The sequence below is a fragment of the Siphateles boraxobius genome, unplaced genomic scaffold, assembly GCF_051911475.1.
Source record: "Siphateles boraxobius isolate OS27281-9 unplaced genomic scaffold, OSU_SipBor_1 63, whole genome shotgun sequence".
Taxonomy (NCBI): domain Eukaryota; kingdom Metazoa; phylum Chordata; class Actinopteri; order Cypriniformes; family Leuciscidae; genus Siphateles; species Siphateles boraxobius.
This window is the reverse complement of record NW_027509190.1, coordinates 2,517,653-2,538,301: the sequence shown is the minus strand read 5'-3', so window position 1 is coordinate 2,538,301 and position 20,649 is coordinate 2,517,653. Positions and strand designations below refer to the sequence as shown.

Sequence of the window (20,649 nt, the reverse complement as noted above, 5' to 3'; positions counted from 1 at the left end):
TCCTGCAGCAGTCTCCGGCCAAGCATCACTTAACTCCGCCTCCGTTTCCCTCGTAAGCTGATATTAGTATTTATACATTCTGAATTACAAACATTACATTACAAACAAAACATGTTTGTAAAAATAATTTAAATAACACGGTTTTGGCGGTTATAGAGCTCTAATGACGGTGTTTAACTATAACCGTCGGTCTCACGGTTATATAATAACTGTCACACCCCTATATGTAAGTGTGAACTCGTGAAATGATGTTTTATTAACAGAGTTCGGGAGAAGCACTTTCAGATAATTAACCTAGTAATTGTCATGGGAGTCATCCAGGCAACTCAATTAACATAAGGAGGTATACATACAGTAGATTTTACCGCTGTTATATGACAGTTTTCCAGCGTCCATCCACCACCCCATCTCCTCACTTAGTTGTCCTATCCCAAACCTGGGATTACTCTGGGTTCGGGCCAAAATCTGTTATCCAAATACAATGTATTATTACAGTATCAACTGAGGGTGCTCTTGCTTGTGTTTGAGGGTGCTTAGCACACGTGTGTGTGTGTGTGTTTCCGCAGGTGTCCAGTGAGATGAGCAGGTATTATGTGGCGGTGGATGTGGGCACTGCCAGTGTTTCGAGCGGCTCTGGTCACTCCAGACGGTCAGGTCAAGCACACAGCAGAGGAGCCCGTTGTCATCTGGGAGCCGCGTGCGGAGCATTATGAGCAGTCGTCAGCTGATATCTGGAGCAAGTGCTGCCGGGCCGTGAAGGTGGGTCGACCATCTGTCCGGCAGGCACATAAACTGTGCATCATCATTGTCTAGGACTCTGTTGGAGTTGTGTTGGTCAAACGGCTGTTTGCGTTTATTTTCAGGGAGTGACTCAGGACATTGACGTGACGTGTGTTCGAGGGCTCGGGTTTGATGCCACCTGTTCACTGGTGGCTCTGGATCGGCACTTCCAGCCCGTGGCTGTCAATCACACAGGTGAGGCGTGTTCATCACTCGTGCGGAGAGCGTGAGCCAGCGCTCTGACCCAGTGTTACTTGCAGGCGTCCGAGAGAGGAACGTGGTGATGTGGATGGACCACCGGGCCGCAGAACAAGCCGCTCGGATCACACACACCAAACACAGAGTGCTTCAGGGGGTCGGCGGGGTGATGTCGCCCGAAATGCAGCCGCCCAAACTACTGTGGCTCAAAGAGGTGAGGAGCGCTGGGATCCTGAGGAAGAGCGAGAGAACTATAAACACTTGTGTTTCAGACGCTTGTTTCTTCTTTTGCGGTTAGAATCTGCAGGAAACCTGTTGGAAAGACGCGGCACATTTCTTTGACCTTCCAGACTTTCTATCCTGGAAAGCTACAGGGTCCTTATGCAGGTGAGATGCAGGATCCGCACAACTGTTTCATAGACGACATTCATTCTGTGATAAAAACAACTTTAGGGTTGTAGATCTACAAAACTGCTGATGCAGCTCAATATATGTAATTGACTACAGTAATGTATATGAAATTACTTCTTTAAATCAGATCCATCACTTCAACCACTTTAGCCAAGTCAAATCTTTAAAGCAGATTTTTACAAAAGATTTCAAAATGTTCCTTGAGGTTCACTTAGCTTTTTTGCACAAAGAACACAAACAAATATACAGTTATGTCACAAATATTTTATATATTTCAAATATGAGGGAAGAAGAAAACACTAAAACTTGTTTAAAGGGATAGTTCACCCAAAAATGTAAATTCTGTCAGGATTTACTCTCCCTCGTTCCAACCCCGTAAGACATTCGTTCATTTTCAGAACACGAATTAAGATATTTTTGATGAAATCTGAGAGCTGGATCACTCCTCCATAGGCTTCTAAGGGATTGAAACTTGTTCCTCGAAAAGTTATTAAAGACATCGTTAAAATAGTCCAAGTGAATACAGTGGCTCAATCTTAAGTTTATCAAACGATGAGAATACTTTTAGTGCGCAAAAACAAACAAAAATAACGACTTTATTTCAACTATTAATTTCCTTCTCTGTGGGCCTCGAGTCAGTTAACTAGTGTAACAGCGTATGCTTCTGTTGTTGTATGTCACACGCATCACCCACATGACCAGCGTCGGCCAATAGTGAGCCTATGTGTGACGTAGATCTAAGCAATCACACTACGTTGACTGACTAGAGGCCCACAGCGATATAAATATATAGATATGCCTGTTCTGGTAAATTCTTACTGAAGTCCTTAAGTGAGTTTGCTGCCTTTGCTGTGAGGGAGATGCTCACAGAAGCTGCTGCACACCAAGACCTGCAGGTAGAAAAAAATAAGAAAAGCCTTAAATATAAATATGGTAAGCCTTACTAGTAATGTGATAAATATTTTTAAGGTTCTCGACATTTTTTAAATAAATACTGTAATAATAATAATAGTAGTTCAAAGTATGAATAGTTTTTAGTCAAATGACATAAAAAGACCAGGCCCCTCGACACTCTTAAAACTTTTCTCCCTCAAACAGCAAGCTAACGTTACTTATGCAGGCTACACACAGCAATATAAACAACATCTCTTCACGTCGTTCTTGTAAAATAATAACAATAATAAGTAAACAAACCTCAAAATCACTTTGCTGAGAATGATACACCAGCAGCCGAGGTGTTGAAGATATCCTCTGGTAGTGCGCGCGATATTAAAAAATGCGCGTGCGGCGTGTCATTCGGGTGAGTTCGTCAGGTGAAAGGTCATCATGTGGGTCATTTTATTTACGGCTAAATTATTCATTAATTTTACTAATAGTTAGATTGGGCAGGCATCCACAAAAGGGCCTTTAATTACAAAAAAAGGATAGGAAATTTTGCCTTGACAAAAGGGCTCTTTGGGCACCAAGGGGCAAAGGGCCAGGTGCTCAAGCAGTGATCCACACAGCATGTCTTGCTCTCCTGATGCAGGTCTCTCTGTACTCTTGTCTGTAAGTGTACGTATTCTCCGTCTGAAGGCTGGGACGACACCTTCTGGAGCGCCATCGGCTTGGAGGACCTGATGGAAAACAGCTACTGTAAAATCGGTGGGAGAGAGTAAAGCTCAGGTGTCTGTCTGTGTTCAGCCGGTCGTGTTGACTGATAGTGTGTGTGTGTGTGTGTGTGTGTGTGTGTGTGTGTGTGTGTGTGCAGGTGAGCAGACTTGTATTCCTGGGACTCCTGTAGGACGATGACTGACCGCAGAGGCGGCTGCAGATCTGGGCCTGAGACCGGGAACGGCTGTGGCCGCTTCACTCATAGACGCACACGCAGGAGGGTTAGGTATGATACGCCACACCAGCTGAGTGCTAATGCAGCGCTCGCTCATCCACGGCTCTTTGAAATGAAGAGAAAACTGTGTCATGGCCTCGTTTACACTGCAGGTCTTAATGCCCAATTCTGATTTGTTGCCTATATCCAATTTATTTGACTGTCCGTTTACACGTCTTTTTCAATTGTGACCCATTTCCGATTTGACATACTATCTGAAACATCGCGCATGCTTAAAGTTGGTTCTTGCACAGATGGACGAATGCGAAATATGCTTGATGCTAGCTCTGCGATATATGCGAAGTTCGCCAAACATCAGCATGATTGTGAGGCGGAGGACGACGAAAAGGGCCATCATCGCAGCAGCGCATGTGCTTCAGTTATTGTGTGCGAGAGATCTCGGGACTGCTGGGAACATACAACACGATCTCATGAAAGTGCGTAACTAATTTTATTTCTCGCGCCATTTATACGCCAAAAATAGTTTTGCGTGCATAATACGCACTGTAAACCCCTTGGGTAGGATTAGGGGTGTGGAGTGCGTGCGTATTACACACCATAAAGAACATATTATTGAAATTACCATTGTTTGGAAGCGCTATATAAATGCCTCATTCATTTATATCATATGCACTCAAAAACTATTTTTGGTGTAAATGGCACGAGAAATAAAATTAGTGGTATAGATATGCACTTTCATGAGATTGTGGCGGGCTTTAACGAGAAGCAGTGGGTCCGAAATGTTAGGATGAGCTAGCCAACTTTTGATATGTTGTGTCATCGTGTGTCCACATTCCTCTCCTATGACGACACCATCCGTCCCTTCGCAGATGCGTGTCGGGGTTGTCTCTCGTCATTAAACCGCGGAGACGTAATGCCTCAGAAAATCCTGCCTTTTACATGACAGTCGCATTGGCACATATATCATTTATATCTGATTTATTTCCACATATGAACGAGGCCTGAAACAGATCTCGAAATATCCGAATGCATGCGTTTTTTCCCTGTTTACACAGTCATATAACACATCCGATCTGTGTCACATATGAGCAAAAAATCTGAATTTGGTCTCATTTCACTGACAGTGTAACCAAGGCCATAATGAATGCATTTACACTGCGTTAAATACGGTGTCACTCCACTTCTGTTTGAGTGTGTGACCTTCGACAACCCGCTTCACTCCTAAATAGATCAGGTCTTTATATTTTTATCACTACAACACATATTGTTATTTTGATTAAACAATCATCATGTGTTCTAAAATAGAAGCAAAGAGACTATACATGTAATATAGGTCTACATTTATGTAATTTTAATGCTCTGGCCTTTGCAGATATTTAAAATATGGCCATCTTTAAGCATGACTCTTTGGATTTATATGAAATGGTAACACTTTACAATAAGATTACATTTTTTAGCATTAACTTAGGTTAATAAATGTTGTATAAGTATTATTCATTGTTAGTTTGTTAATTTCAACATTTACTAATACATTTTAAATTGAGTTTTAATTTTTATTTTATCTGTTATTACCTTAGTTAATGTACTATGAACTAATATGAATGATCAAGGTACAATTGTATTGCTCAAATATTAATACATGCAGTAAAACATATATTGCATAATGCATATAGTTCATGAAAGCTAGCTAATACATCCTTGTTAACAAATGGGACTTCCAAAGTGTTACCTATGAAATTTATATAGGTTATGTTTCTAGGTAATAGCTAAAGAAACACATATCTGCAATATTTTAATGTCTAAATTTATTTCTGTATAGTTAGTTATGTAGAACTTCTCATTTTAATATATTCATATTTATATATTTATTTAATTTAGCACATTTCAGTTCAGCACTGTTTTACTGGAGTGTTATGTTTGTTTTTAATCCAGTATCCATTTAAAAAAATATTGGTTGAATAATCGGTTATCGGCATGTACGGTCAAACCTAAATATCTGTATCTGTAAAATCCACTATCGGTCGACCTCTACTGTAAACAACAAGAACAAGCAGGAACACTTTAATTTCCTCATAATATCCACTGCAGCATCAGCTTTTTTCTCTCTGTGTCTGAAATGCTTCGATCAAGGATTCAGTCTCTCGAAACCCCGCCTCTCTGAGAGCTGCTCTGCTCTGATTGGTCAGATGGCCCAGTCTGCTGTGATTGGTCTGAAACCAAACCCTCATTATCATATCTGAATCTCAGCTCTTGATATACACTGGGATGCGAACATTAACAATACCGTGGGTTTTACCATATCAGGAAGTGAGACTGGAATTACAGGTTGACTCATTTCAGTTCAGAATCGCTTTCTTTTTGGAGACAAAAAATCTATTTATCGGAACTTTGATCATTGAAACGATACTCGGTTACTAACGTTACCTCGGTTCTCTCTAGAAGAGGGAACGAGTATTGCGTAAGCTAGCGTAAGCTAAGCTAAAGTCATCTTTGCTCGAGATATTGAAGCCAAAAATTATCCTTAATATTGTATTTATTGTCAACGCAGTACAGCAGCCAGCAGACTTAGAGCAGGCCATCTTGTGTGCTCATTGGCTGCCCTGCGGCAACTGCTGCAGCCTACCACTGAACCTCGCGTGTGACGTCACGTCCAATGAGGGCGCTTCGCGCCCTTACGTGTCATAGCCCGCCAAAATGGGGGTGGCTTAGCGTATAAAAGCCAGGCTCGTTGGCTGTGTCCTGGTTTCAGCAGCTGAAGCGAAAAACGCTCGTGGCGCCTGCACAGTCAGGTTACGCAATACTCGTTCCCTCTTCTAGAGAGAACCGAGGTTACGTTAGTAACCGAGTATCGTTCTCTTACGAGAGGTTCTCTCGTATTGCGTAAGCTAGCTTACACTACGGGAACCCATTGTCAAGGCCGTGCGCCCAGCCTCCACTTCATGAGTCCCAGGGATTCCCGGGGAACATAGATAAGTGGGAAACAGGTGGCCAGCAATGCGGGCCAGCACATGTTATAAGCACATACAGGGTATACAGAGCGTCGTCGCCGGTCCACATAACTATTCACTATATAGTGCAGCTCAACCAGGAAGGCGAACGTCGCGTGAGAGAAGTCTGCGCATGATCATCTGGGCAGGACAAACACACTGCTCACACTGACAGAAGTTTAGCCTGCAAGGCGGGAACTTCCAGGTTATAAAACCTAACAAATGTGGAGGGAGAGGCCCAGCCTGCCGCCTCACAAATGTCATGAATGGAAATTCCGCTGGACCAAGCCCACGACGAGGCCACGCCTCTGGTGGAATGCGCCCTGATGCCCAAGGGGCATTGCAGACCTTTAGACTTATAAGCAGATGTGATAGCTTCCACTATCCATCTGGACAGGCTCTGTTTAGCGGCGGCGAGACCCCTGGTGCGCCCACCGAACGAGACAAAGAGCTGTTCCGAACGCCTGAAAGAGGCGGAGCGCGTAATGTAAACCCTCAGTGCCCTGACGGGGCAGAGGAGATCCACATCACCCTCACTATCGGATGCTGGCAGAGCCGAAAGAGAAATGACCTGCGCTCTGAAGGCGGTGCCCAACACTTTAAGGACATAACCATGTCATGGCTTGAGGATGACTTTAGAGTCATTTGGCCTGAACTCAAGACACGCTGCGCTAACAGATAGCGCGTGTAAATCCCCCACACGTTTAACTGATGACAGAGCTGTCAGAAAAACGGGTTTGAGCGAGAGGTACTTTAGGTCCACGGAGTTTAATGGTTCTAAGGGGAAAGCTTTCAGGGCCTCTAGGACCAGTGAAAGATCCCACATGGGAACCGACGAGGGTCGCGGGGGATTCATCCGTCTAGCTCCTATAAGGAAGCGAATGACGAGCTCGTTCCTTCCTATTGACTGGCCACGCGTCGACTCAGTGAACGCTGCGACGGCCGCCACATAGACTTTAAGCGTGGGTGGGGACCTGCCCTTATCCAACTTCTCTTGAAGGAAGCTAAGCAACCCCGTGACCCCACACATTCGTGGGTCTAGATCTCTATCAGCACACCATTTGGAGAACACGACCATTTAGACGCGTAAAGTCGCCTCGTAGAGGGAGCTCTGGCTTGCGTAATCGTGTTCATCACTCCTTCTGGCAGTACAACGGGTATCCGTTGATTAACCATACGTGCAGAGACCAGCGCTCTGGATGGGGATGCCAGATTGAGCCGCGGGCTTGAGAGAGGAGATCTCTCCTCACCGGAATCGGCCAACGGGCTGTTTGGGGCAGCCGCATAAGCTCCGGGAACCAGGTTTGATTCTGGGCTATAAGGAGCACCGAGTGGCGCGTTTCCCTGATTCTCTTGATTACCTGTGGTAACAGAGAGACCGGAGGGAAAGCATAAAGTGGGAGGCTGGGCCAGATTTAGGCCAACGCATCCTCGTTCTTTGAAAAGAACAGCGGGCAATGAGTGTTGTCTTTTGACCCAAACAGGTCGACTTTCGCTTTGTCGAAGAGGCGCCACAGTAACTGGACTGTTTGGGGATGCAGGGACCATTCCCCTTGGGGAACGTAGTTCCTGGACAGTTTGTCTGGATCGTCGTTCAAGTGGCTTGGCACATGCGTGGCTCTCAGCGAGCGCAGGCGGCCCTGAGACCATATAAGAAGGCGTTCCGTCAGATGGCAGTGGTTTCTGGATCTGACGCCGCCCTGACGGTTTATGTAGGACACCACAGACATGTTGTCCGAGCGGACCAGTACATGGTGGTCCTGTATGAACTATCACTTGGGTGTTCAGCCAGCGTTTTAGCGGGCGGATGCGCAGGAGGCCCAGCTTAAGCACAGCCGCAGCTGATGCCATACAGCCTAGCATCTTCTGGAATGTCTTCAGAGGTGTAATGCTGCCCTCCTGGAAAGACGCGGCTAGCTGTCGAACACGGCGGGCGTGCTGTGTCGATAAGCGGGCCGTCATAGCCACAGAGTCCAGTTCTATTCCTAGGAAGGAAACCTGACTGACTAGTGGGCAGTAATGACCTCTTGGTCCAGTTGACCATGAGACCCAAGCTTTCCAGATGGCTGAGAAGCACAGCTCTGTGAGATAACAGTTCTATCTCTGACTGACTCCGCGATGCGGAGAGCTTCGCTGAAGATGATGAAATCAGTGACGCAGCAAACGAGCCTGGCTTTTATACGCTAAGCCACCCCCATTTTGGCGGGCTATGACGCATAAGGGCGCAAAGCGCCCTCATTGGACGTGACGTCACGCGCGAGGCTCAGTGGTAGGCTGCAGCAGTTGCCGCAGGGCAGCCAATGAGCACGCAAGATGGCCTGCTCTAAGTCTGCTGGCTGCTGCACTACGTTGACAATAAATACAAAATTAAGGATAATTTTTGGCTTCAATATCTCGAGCAAAGATGACTTTCCCCGTAGCGTAAGCTAGCTTACGCAATACGAGAGAACCTCTTGTAAGAGAACTGCAGATCTTTCACATTCGCAAACATATTTATTACACACTACATTAAAGGAAATACACTAAAAAGCATAATTGGGGCTTTTTAAATCCTGTTGACACAGGAGGAGCATTGCAGTGTTTGTGTGCTCCTAATATGGCCCTGATGTTTAGTCAGCCTCTTCTTGGTTTCATCACAGTGTTCCTGTAATAACTGTCCTGACCTGCTTAATCTAAACCTTCAGATGATATATAGCAATAAATAAACAGGCAAAACATGTAAACTAGTGCAAGATTTTACAGGCAAAACCAGGGTTTTTTCATCCACTTGTCAGTTTTGAGCTCTGACTGCTTCCATAGCTTGTCTTCTTTCAAACTAGTGGAAAGAAAACAAGTGCTTATTTTATTTCACTTTATCTATTAGTGTCTGTAAATTTTAATCCTTAAAGACGGTGAACTTGAGTCCGAAATCTCCAATTCAGCAGCTTCACACACGCCAAAATTTTAGTTTATATGAAATCTATATCTATATGAAAGTTTGTTCATATATCATTCACCACATTTATGCAACATTTTTATACAACTGCTAAAAACATGATGAAAATGTATTTGTTTCTGTCTGTTGACAGTCTTTTCTGATTTATAGAGTGATAAAAAGAAAAATCCAAAATCCCTGCTGGAAAAAAACAGTAATATGTCAACAAAATCAAATAAAAATGATGAATCTGGTTTCTGGACAGGAAATATATGCATATGAGTGCATATTTAATTAGATAGTGACTCATTTGCATATTGCAATGCAAAAACAATTGTGTTACTGTACTGTGACTAATTAGCTGGGTAATTATCGTAAGATCTGTGAGTTTAAATTTATGTAGCAGTGTCAGTTATATTTTCTGTAATTTTATTGTCTTGTTGTAGAGGTCATCGGGGCCGATGTGAGGGGACACCAGCTGCCCTGTGAAGAGCAACCAGTCACATCCCGTTTGGCTGTCATATGTGGGACGTCCTCATGTCACATGGCTGTGAGCTTCAGTTCCTGTACTTGTTTGTGTTCAAAGCATGTGACTGTTGATGTCAGCGTGTGTCTGTATCTCTCAGGTGAGCACACAGCCGCTGTTCGTCCCTGGGGTCTGGGGCCCATATCTGTCCGCCATGCTGCCGGGACTGTGGCTTAATGGGGGAGGTCAGAGCGCCACGGGACGACTGGTGAGTCAATCACATCTATCTTTAATATGGAAGGAAATCCCAGAATGCACTGGACAAAATACATTTAGATTTTATTCAATACTGAAAGCATAATTGCAAAACAAACCAGTCTAAGAGACCATTCACACAGAACACATTTTTGTGGTTAAAAATGCAAGATGTAGCGCAGTGGAATGGAAAAACACACTCAAAACACTTCAAGCCCCTTAACATACTAAAACAGTGACATTAAAAGTGTAATTTAGTGTACAGCTTATTGATGATGCAGATGAGCACAGAATGTTAACACAATACTAAATGTTTAAGAATTTCCTCTATATTGGTTTCCTTCCTAAACGTTTACTCGTATTGCGTCTTTGCTAGACGCTATGGGGGAAAACTTAGTTTTGAAAACTTAAATGATTTATTGAAGCCTTTTTTCAATAACGCAGTGCTACTGCACAGCCATAATAGTGCGGAGATGCACGCATGCTTTTGGCTAGGCAAGTGGGAACTGCACAAACCTATGGCCAACTGGCATGTCTGCGCGAGCCCATCCGGGGCTGGGGGGGGGGTGTCCCGCCGAACCGTGCGCAGAGCCCGCCAAAGAGGCGGGGCTTCTGCCTATACAGCTGCTCATTTTGCCATGGGATTTCAGAAATTTTTCTACTTCAGTAATGATCAACTGCCCTTCATTTATTCCACATGAGTGAAGCTTTGGCACTCTCCGGCGACCAAGAGCCTGATCGTTCGGCGCACGCCCTCAAAACCTACCTACCAGACCTAAATGGACATCGCGTCTTAATCCGGTCGGACAACATGGCGATAGTATCCTACATAAACCACCAGGGTTGGACTCAGGTAGAAGCCTCTGTACAGGGTAGCCAGACGTCTGCTCTTTTGGGCACAACACAGCCTGCGCTTGCTGAGAGCGATGCACGTGTCTGGCAGATTGTCTCGCGACAGCATGTCTGCTCCCTGATTCAATGTGTCCCCGGGAGAATGGGCCCTCCAGCCCCAGGTTCAAACAATTTGGAGTGTCTTCGGCAGGGCAGAGGTTGACCTCTTCGCCTCCAAAGACAACTCTCACTGCCCAATATTCCATGGCCCACAAATAGCCCAGTCTTCCCCTTTATGCTTTTCCCTCAGTCGTGCTCTTCCCTCAGGTCATCAACAGGATCAGAGAGGAGAGATGCACAGTCTGTCTGGTGGCCCCCCTTTGGTGGACCCAGCCTTGGTTTCCCGAGATGATTCAGCTGCTAGCAGCAGCCACATGGCCAATGCCATGGGCTATCCATGTGGGCTATCCACGAGGTTGTCCTAAACACTATATCTGAGACCAGAGCCCCATCCACGAGACTCGTCCACGTACTTAAGTGTTCTGTCTTCTCCAAATGGTGCTCAGCATGGAGCCAAGACCCTACTTCATGTGATATACCGCTCCTATTTTCCTTCCTACAAGTGCTGCTGAACGCGTGTCGTACCCCTCCACGCTCCGACTATGTGGCGGCCATAGCAAAGTTAGATGCTCCTGTGGCCGGCCAGATGTTGGGTAGAAGCAATTTGATTGTTCGCTTCCAGAAGTGGGCAAGGATGCTCAACCTGCCTCGCCCCCTCACAACACCTTCCTGAGACCTATCAGTCCTGTTACAGTCTTCAGGGCCCTCAAGGGGCCCCCGTTTGAGCCGCTACAGTCGGCCGAATTAAGGGCACTTTCGCTCAAGACCGCACACTTGCTAGCCTTAGCATCGGTCAAGCAAGTGGGCCTGAGATTACGGGAACGAGTATTGCGTAGACAGCTGTGCTATAGGCAGATGCCCCGCCCTCTTTGGCCGGCTCTGCGCTCGGTTCGGCGGGACGCAGCCTGATTGGCTCGCGCAGATGTGCCACTTCGCCATAGACATGTGCCGTTCCCACTGCCCAGCCAATAGCGTGCGTGCATCTCCGCATTATTATGGCCGTGCAGTAATACTGCATTATTGAATAAAAGGCTTCAACAAATCGGACAAAAAGGAATTTTCCCCCATAGCATCTAGCAAAGACACAATACTCGTTCCCGTTATCTCAGGGAACCGAGGTTATGTTAGTAACCGAGATGTTTTATATGGGACAACACTTGAGGAACGTTTCATCTGCTCGCCTGTACACAGTATGCATCATCAATAAGGTGTGTATTGAATGTGATCTTTTAATATCTCTGTTTTGCTACATTAGTACATAGGAAAGCCTTGCCCTCAAGGTGGGTGTGCCTATAAGGGTGTGTTAGAATCGAAATGAAATGGTCCAAACGAGAAGTGCCCCAATTATTGGTCTTTTATTATGAATAAACAATTCACAACCCCAGCGCCGGAGGGAGACAAAACGCTCAGCTCATAATGTCTAAATTAAAGTCTTACGGGGAGGAGTATAAGTCCAGTTAGTATAAATTCATAGAAAAGAATGTGCAAACGTGTCAGTTTTCGGCGGAACAAAGAATCCTTCTTATGTTATAGATTTATGCTGAGGGAGAAAATATATTTCTAACAATGGCCCCATTGATAAGATAATTATCACATAATAGAATTATCATATCACATCATTCTCAGCATATTCATTCTAGTACAATAATACATGCAATATTCTTCAATCAAACATTTCCTTCAAAATCATTAATATTTGACAGTTCTTTTCATCAAAGCATATACAAAAAATTCAAAAGTATTCATAGCACGATGAATCTTAATAGATTCAGTTATAATTATTGCTAATATCAATCAGCAATCTCGTTCTTCGTCTACTTCTCTTCCTCGTTCTCCTTTCGATCAGTGCTTCCACATAGGCTTGTGCGTTCCCCTGGGATGGAGCTGCCTTAACCCGGCTAGCATGGACCCACTGCGGCTGGTGGTCAGTCAGAACACCGGTCCTCGTCACAGCGATAACAGTGGATGGTCCTGAATAGTTCGGCTCACCGAGTTACGTGGGCTTCAGACACCTTATCAGCACCTGTTGTCCTGGAACGAAAGGATGAGTCGGCTTTTCTGAAGGAAGAGGGAGAGAGAGAGAAACATCACCATTTATGCCTTTTAACGTTCTAACTAAGGAATCCACGTAATCCGAGATGATCACCTCCGTGTCACCTGTGGAGAGATTGCCAGCAGGTCTACCCATCAGAATTTCAAATGGAGACATTTTTGTGGTTGCTGATGGGGACATTCTCATTTCCGTCAATACGGCAGGCAGCAAATCAACCCAATTTCTGCCTGTATCTAGACACGCATTATTGAGACGTTCTTTTATCGTCTTATTTGTCTGTTCTACGTTAGCTTATAATTGCGGCGAATAGGGAATGTGGAAGTGCCAATTAATATTAAACTCTTTGGCTAACAATTGTGTGACTTTTGAAGCAAACGGAGTTCTATTATCACTCGCTATAACGGTTGGAATACTGAAACGCGGTATAATTTCTTTTGCAAGAACCTTTACAACCGTCTGAGCGTTTTCTTTACCACACGTAAAAGCTTCAGGCCACTTAGAAAATCGATCAACAATCATGAGCAAATATTTGTGATTTCCACATGGAGGCATGTGTGTAAAATTGATCTGTAAATATTAAAAAGGAACCTCAGGATGCGGTAAAGCTTCCTGCGGGTTGCCTTGTGTCTGTTTGTTCGTGCACACACCAGGCAAGCATCCAATATCAACAAAGTATTCTTTCGAACATTTGCTATGCAGTATGATTGATTCAAATTTTGTATCACTTTTTCTTTTGACACGTGTGATACACCATGATAATGCCTGCACAGCATTACAACGGTGGATGCTGGTAGAGCGATTCTACCCTGCTTGTCTCTCAGAATACCAGCTTGATCTGGTTTTACTTCGTTCGCAGCCCAATGAATCAAGTCAACTTGCGTAGGGTTAGCTTGCAGTACTTTAATGTCCAAATCATTAATCAGCGACAAATTCATCATAGGTACATCGTTGCTCTTTTCATTTACGTATGGACTAAGTATTACTTCTTTAGCAGCCCATTTCGCGACTTCATCTGCAAACCTGTTTCCCTTAGCCTCATCCGATTAACCTGTTTTATGACCAGCTACTTTAATAACAGCAAGTTTCGATGGTTTCGATGGTCAAAATTGTTTTTCCGTCGGAGGTTTTGAAATTTCTTTCTTCCCACAATTTAGCAAAATCATGGACAACGGCGTACGCGCATTTGGAATCAATGTATATATTGATGCACTGAACTTTTGCCAACTGACAAGCTCTTGTTAGAGCAATTAATTCTGCTACTTGAGTTGATTTATATGGCAATGAATATGCCTCAATTACACGATCAGGTAATTTGACAATAGCATATCCACACAAGTATAAATTGTCATTTGGCTTGAAACAGGATCCGTCTATATACCAATTATCTCCCTCCTCCAGGAAAGATGTCGACACATCTGGCCTGCAGGCAGTCGAAGTTTGGATTCTGGTAAGGCAGTCGTGGTCGTCACTCTCAAATTCACCATCTGTCAACAACCTGTGCAGATGTACAGTAGGACCATGAATAACAGAAGTTACTTTCAACGTTAAATTAGCAGTTGCTAATAATATAGCCTCATAGCCTGAACGACGTTGAGCAGTCATGTGTTGAGTAGAAATGTTATGCATAATTGCTCCTACCTGATGTGATGTGTGAACTGTGAGTGGATATGATAAAACAACCCTTTCAGCATCCTGTACCATGATCGCTGCAGCAGCCACTGCACGTAAACAGGCCGGGAGTCCCCGAGCCACTGAATCAAGAGTTTTAGACAAATAAGCTACTGGACCAAAAGTGCCCCCATGCTCTTGGGCCAGGATTCCTGCGGCTGTGCCCCCACCTTCGTGCACGTACAGGTGGAAATCTCGCTTGTAGCAAGGAAGGCCGAGGGCGGGAGGCCTTAACAGAGAGGATTTCAAATGTCTTAACGCTTGGTCCATCTCACTTGTCCATGTAATGTCCTCTTTATCATCCAGCGTAGCGTCTCGCAGGATTTTGTCATACATGGAGCAATTTGGCACCCATAATCGACAGTAATTGACCAGTCCCAGAAAGCTTTGCATTTGCTTCCGTGTTGAAGGGTGCTTGAACAAAGCGATGGCTTTGACTCTGTCCGCAGACAGGCGAACTTGGCCTTGTGACAGTTCATTGCCGATGTAATTGACTTTCCTCTGCACCCACTGAAGTTTCTCTTTAGATGCCTTGGAACCAGCCTCTGCTAAAACGTTGCAGACAATTGTAGTGGCAGCAGCACACATGTCCGCAGAGGCACCAGTGACGAGAATGCCATCAGCGTATTGGAGCAGGCAGGTGTCAGGAGGGAGTCTGACATCCTTCAGCCTTGCGTGCACTACAGCGGAGAAAACAGCCGGAGAATCTCTGAACCCTTGAGGGAGTCTTGTCCATATGTACTGGCAATTCTGAAAACAGAAACCAAAAAGTGGCTGAGTTTGTTGGTCAACAGGAATGCTGAAGAAGGCGGAGCATAAATCAATGACAGAATAAAATGCATGTTCTAAAGGAATAGAATTAATAATAGTTTGTACATCTGGCACAATAGGAGCATGTGGTTTTATCAAATCATTAATTTTTCTCAAGTCTTGCATTAAGCGCCAAGAACCATTTGCTTTCTTGATTGGATTAATTGGTGTGTTGTAAGGTGAATGAGTGCGAACCAGAATGCCTTGAGCCAGAAACTGATCAATGAGGGGTCGAATTCCCTCCTCTTTTTCCTTTGAAAGCGAATGTTGTTTTAAAAAAAAAAACAGGCCTATTCATTGTCAAATTGGCCACATAAGGTTGGATATCAAGAAGTCCCACGTCATCCTTATGGGCCGCCCACAATTTCGGGTTTACATCAGCTACTTCCTGTCCGAGCTCAGTTGCAGATACATCCTCGAAGAGAGCACTTCCTGTGTCGGTCGTAAGAGAAAAGGCTGCTGGAAACATGAGTTGCAAAGAGTCAGAGTCAAATCCTAATTTAACACCCAACTTATGCATTAAATCTCTACCTAACAAGCAGAATAAAGAATCAGGTATAATTGCAAAAAATCATGCATTTTGAACAATGATGGTATATCATTAGAAGTAACAAATAAAGGTGGTGTCAAATTACAAACCACTGGAATATTATCTATTCCTATAGAATTTAATGTCCGTCATTCCTTTCCCCATTCAGTCGGATACACAGGTCTCTGTCTTTCAGAGGGAGAAAGAAAGGGAGGCCATCAGAGCGCCTAAACATCGGTTTCTCATTAGTTTGCTGAAATCTCTCAGCTTTTTTTCTGCAAAATCGCTGTGTGTGTCCGCTGTGTGTGACATAAAAAAACACTTTATGTCATTCCTAACATTGGGTGGCGGGCGATTTTGGACAGTGGAATTTACTTGGAACATTGCGGGAACTTTTCCTCTGGAGTTTTCAAATGCCCCAGCAGACGACAGTTCACGCAAGCGTCTACCCAATTCATCAACAGAAATGTTACTAATGTTGGTTATAGTTATTCGAATCATTTGTGCAGTCTCGTTGTGCATGTTATTCAAAAATGTGTTCACAAATAGTAAATAATTTTCATCAACAGGGTAGGATTTATTTTTTATAGGTTCCGAGACAGGAGAAGTTTGAATGCTCTCATATCTGGGAGGGAGGGGCGCTCTGACTTCAGCAGGATGTGAAATAACTTTCTCCTTCTCAGGCTGTTGAGCTTGAGGGGGAGAAAGATTTTTGTTGTTATCCACTTTTGGACCACGATTCCAATAAGATTGCATGTCTTTCCAGATCTTATAGGTACGTTTCATATACGAATAATCCCAATCAGGATCGCCCCAATTTCCAAAAATCATGTATTTTGCTTCACGCATATATGTGTCTTTAAATGAGCCGTCACGAGGAAACGCATCTAATTGTGTTTTGCCAGTTGACCAGCCAGCTAAATTTGACACATATGGCTCCGTAAAAAATGCTTGATTATTTCTAATCATAAAATCTTTCGGAGATTCATTTTCTAACGGTGGACTAATTTTATTCCCCTTTGTACACACACAAAAATTTCTCCTTCATGCAACTTAAATAAATTGCAATATAGCCAAATGGAACTGTAGGGTATGGACCAATCAGACACTAATTATTCATTATATACAAAGGTTTATGAAACTCCAAAACTAACAGCCCAAATGAACGAACACAAGGGGCAGAAACAGTGTCATGTTACAGGGCATGATGAGGAGATTTTACGACCTCCGAGGAATGTGGCCACATGCACAAGAGAGAGACTATGAAACAGAAACCCTCTTTAAAACAGACTTTGCTGCATTAATCATAGACTAACTGATCTATAAATGAACATGCATAAAACTGTGAAAGAAACAGTGTAAATGGTTGACTGTCTCGTGTACTATTAGGTATATATTATGGTATGTATCCTGGTATACAACCAACTAACGATCAATGTAACCTCACCTGTATCATGCCTCCTACCTAATTAATCCTCATTTAATGACTCACACTTTGATGTTCATCACCTTCTTCTAGAATGCAGTGTGGATGTGTTATAGCTATCTGAGCATTAATGAAGGTATAACCACGCTAGGGACAAAGACCCGTAAATCAACTAAGAGCCACTTTCCCTCTCAGACATGTCACCTTTCTGATTGGTCGAGTTCAACCCTTAGGGGAGGATCTTTTCCAGGCTTTATTAGAGACAGCCCACATGTGACCTCCCTCTCTTAGTTCTTTCATCCAGCCACAACACTGTTCTGGTGATCCTGGGGAACCCCCTCCCCCTCCACAGGGGCCCCAGGGCCCAGCAGGCCTCGATCCAACCAGATATGGGCACAGGCAGGAGAGAGAAGACTCTCACAAAGAACCAAGGACAATCTCAGGAGTTTTGGAACAAAGACTCCAACCAACAACGACTCCAATCACTCACTCTTCCGACTTCCTCACTTCTCCTGGGTGCTCAGCGTGGCCTCAACAGGGCCCCAGGCCCTGACCAAACCAGCCATGCGTTCCTGGAGAAAGAGAACTCTCAACCAACTTCCACTTCACACTGCCGGAACCATCAACGACTTAAATTTTCAACAACTTCAAGAATTGTTCCCACTACAAATGCAAGTATTCAATTCAATGAAATGTGAAAATGAAATTCTGATGGTTCTTCTCATAGACCAGGGGTCGGCAACCTTTACCACGCAATGAGCCATTCGGACCCGTTTCCCACAGTAACGAAAACGCTGGGAGCCACAAAACCCAATGAAATAACACTGCATATAAGTTTATTTATTTATGTATTGTCTTTATTATGTATAAACAAACTATAATGTGTTGCATTTATTAAATCAATGAATGACTGCAGAGAAAACGAAATTACATTTCTGCATGCAACAAAAACATTTTGAACTCCGAAAAAAAGACGTTGGCTTGAAGGTTACTTTCAAGTAAAATAAATTAAAATACTCAATGACTAAATTTATGAAAAAACGCCGAACTTAAATTATCCACCGGCAGCAAACCAAAAATGCCGTCCTCTCTCTGTGTGCCGTCATCATTTTAGCTACTGGCGCGTGCAGTCAGCTGTCAACCTGAATAATAAAAGGACTACTTTAATGAACAATAATTAAAAAAAATATGAATATACGGTATACAAAATAATAGGCAATTAAAATATTTATCATACTTGGTTAATGTGATTTCTGCTCCTGAACCTCAGCGCACAGCGTCTGCACATCAGGGCTGTATGCCGTCACCTTCATCTTTACGCAGGATCGTAAGCTGTCATCTGTGAGGCGTGCGCGATGTTTGGTTTTAATATAGTTCATGTTGGAGAACACCTGCTCACATACGTATGTGGATCCAAAGATCGACAGGACTCCAAGTGCATACTTTTTCATGTTCACATAAACGTCGGGGATAGCATTCCAAGTTTCGAACACAAGTTTGTCAGGTTTGGGGAGGTTTTCAATATCACGCCATTTGTGATTCTGAGCAAGAACGGCCTTCTGACGGGCAACATCTTCAAGGTCTGCTGTCAAGCGTTTAAACTTGGACACCCATATGTCTTTGTCGGCTATGTCGGCCAGTTCCATCTCAAGATCAGGTTGACTCACACCTGCCAATGCAGTCGTATTCAGCAGGGATGGATCGATGCTTAGAGGAGTGACAGGGAAGGATAATGTGTTTTTTTCCTCTCTGAACTCACAGAATCGTTTCCCAAACGATGTTTGCATTGCGATGATTGCAGATTGTAAATACTCCGAATTTATCATGTGAGCTTCTTTGAACTCTCTCAAATTGGGGAAGTGTGATAGTGTACCTTTCTGTAAATCTCTGGCGAGCACTGTCAACTTGCGCTCGAATGCCAAAACCTCCTCCAACATGTGCAGGGCTGTGCGTCCTTTCCCCTGAAGAGCTGTGTTCAGCGTGTTCAAATGCGCTGTCATGTCTACCATGAAGTGTAGCTTTTCCAGCCACTCAGGCTGTTCCAGCTCAGGAAACGTGAGCCCTTTGCTGCCCAGGAAAGTTTTCACTTCTTCCAGACACGCGGCAAAGCGTTTCAGCACCTCCCCTCTGGACAGCCACCGGACTTTGTTGTGCAGCAGGAGATCAGAATATGTGCTTTCCATCTCGTCCAGTAACGAACGGAACTGACGGTGATTTAAACCTTTTGCCATTATTTTATTGACAATTTGAATGACAACATTCATTACTTCTGTGCATTCCGGAGGAAATGTTTGAGCACACAGTGCCTCTTGGTGCAGGATGCAGTGAAAAGTCAGCAGCTTTCTGTCCAGCGACTTCTGCAGTAAAGCCACAAAGCCCTTATGCGTTCCTACCATACTTGGTGCCCCATCAGTAGCCACTGACATCAGGTGGGTGGTGTTTATTCCTTTGGTTCTTAAACAATTCAAGACAGCCTCACAGATGTCCTCCCCCCGTGTTTGGCCTTTTAGTGGTATCAACTCAATCATTTCTTCCTGTGGCCCAGCAGAGTTTACATAACGGCAGAACAGCGCTATTTGTTCAATATCACCTTTGTCTTTAGATTCATCGCAGGCAATTGAGTATGCCACAGCTGAATTAATGTCTTTAATTTGCTGTCTGGTGATGTCTTCTGCCATTTTTATGGTTCTGTCTTTGACAGTCTTTGCAGAGAGGGGCATATCCCTGATTTTCTGCACAATTTCACTCTTGTTTTTAAAGTCTGTAAATAGATGTTCTGAAATCTTAATGAAAGATTCTTTTAAGTATTCTCCATCTGTGAACGGCTTCCCGTGCCTGACTATTTCCTGAGCGGCTACAAAACTAGCATATGTACTTGAATTTGCAGACTTCATCCACTTCTTGAAGTGATTTTTGCTCAGATCAACCTTCCGCAGCAGTTCCGAAATTACCTTTTTTCTCTCATCTCCATCCGGATATTTTTGAGCAAAGGCTGCGTGTTTATTCTGGAAATGTCTTGAGACATTTGACTTTTTATTGTTTGCTAGTTTTTCAGTACATATTAAGCATACTGGTAAACCAGTCTCGTCAGCAGTGAAATCATATAAATGAGCCCATGTAGCATTGAACGTTCTGTTTTCTTCCGACACTTTTCTTTTCTTAGAATTCTCCATAGTTGGCTCATAGACATGAAATATTTTCCATTGGACAAGTTCAAAAAATCGCGCGCTGGTGGGTGTCGCACATTGGCGGTTGTGACGCATATTAAGAGCGACAAAAGATTTTAATACGTTTTTGTGTTACAAATGAGATGTTACAAGATCACCATAATCTTCAAATTTAGAATTACATTTTAAACCTTTCACACACGTAA

General features: G+C 43.9%; 1 pseudogene; it reads left to right on the top strand.

The window, feature by feature from the left end:
* LOC143719436 (FGGY carbohydrate kinase domain-containing protein-like) overlaps positions 1–20,649 on the top strand; it is a 62,667-nt pseudogene that overhangs the window by 3,900 nt on the left and 38,118 nt on the right.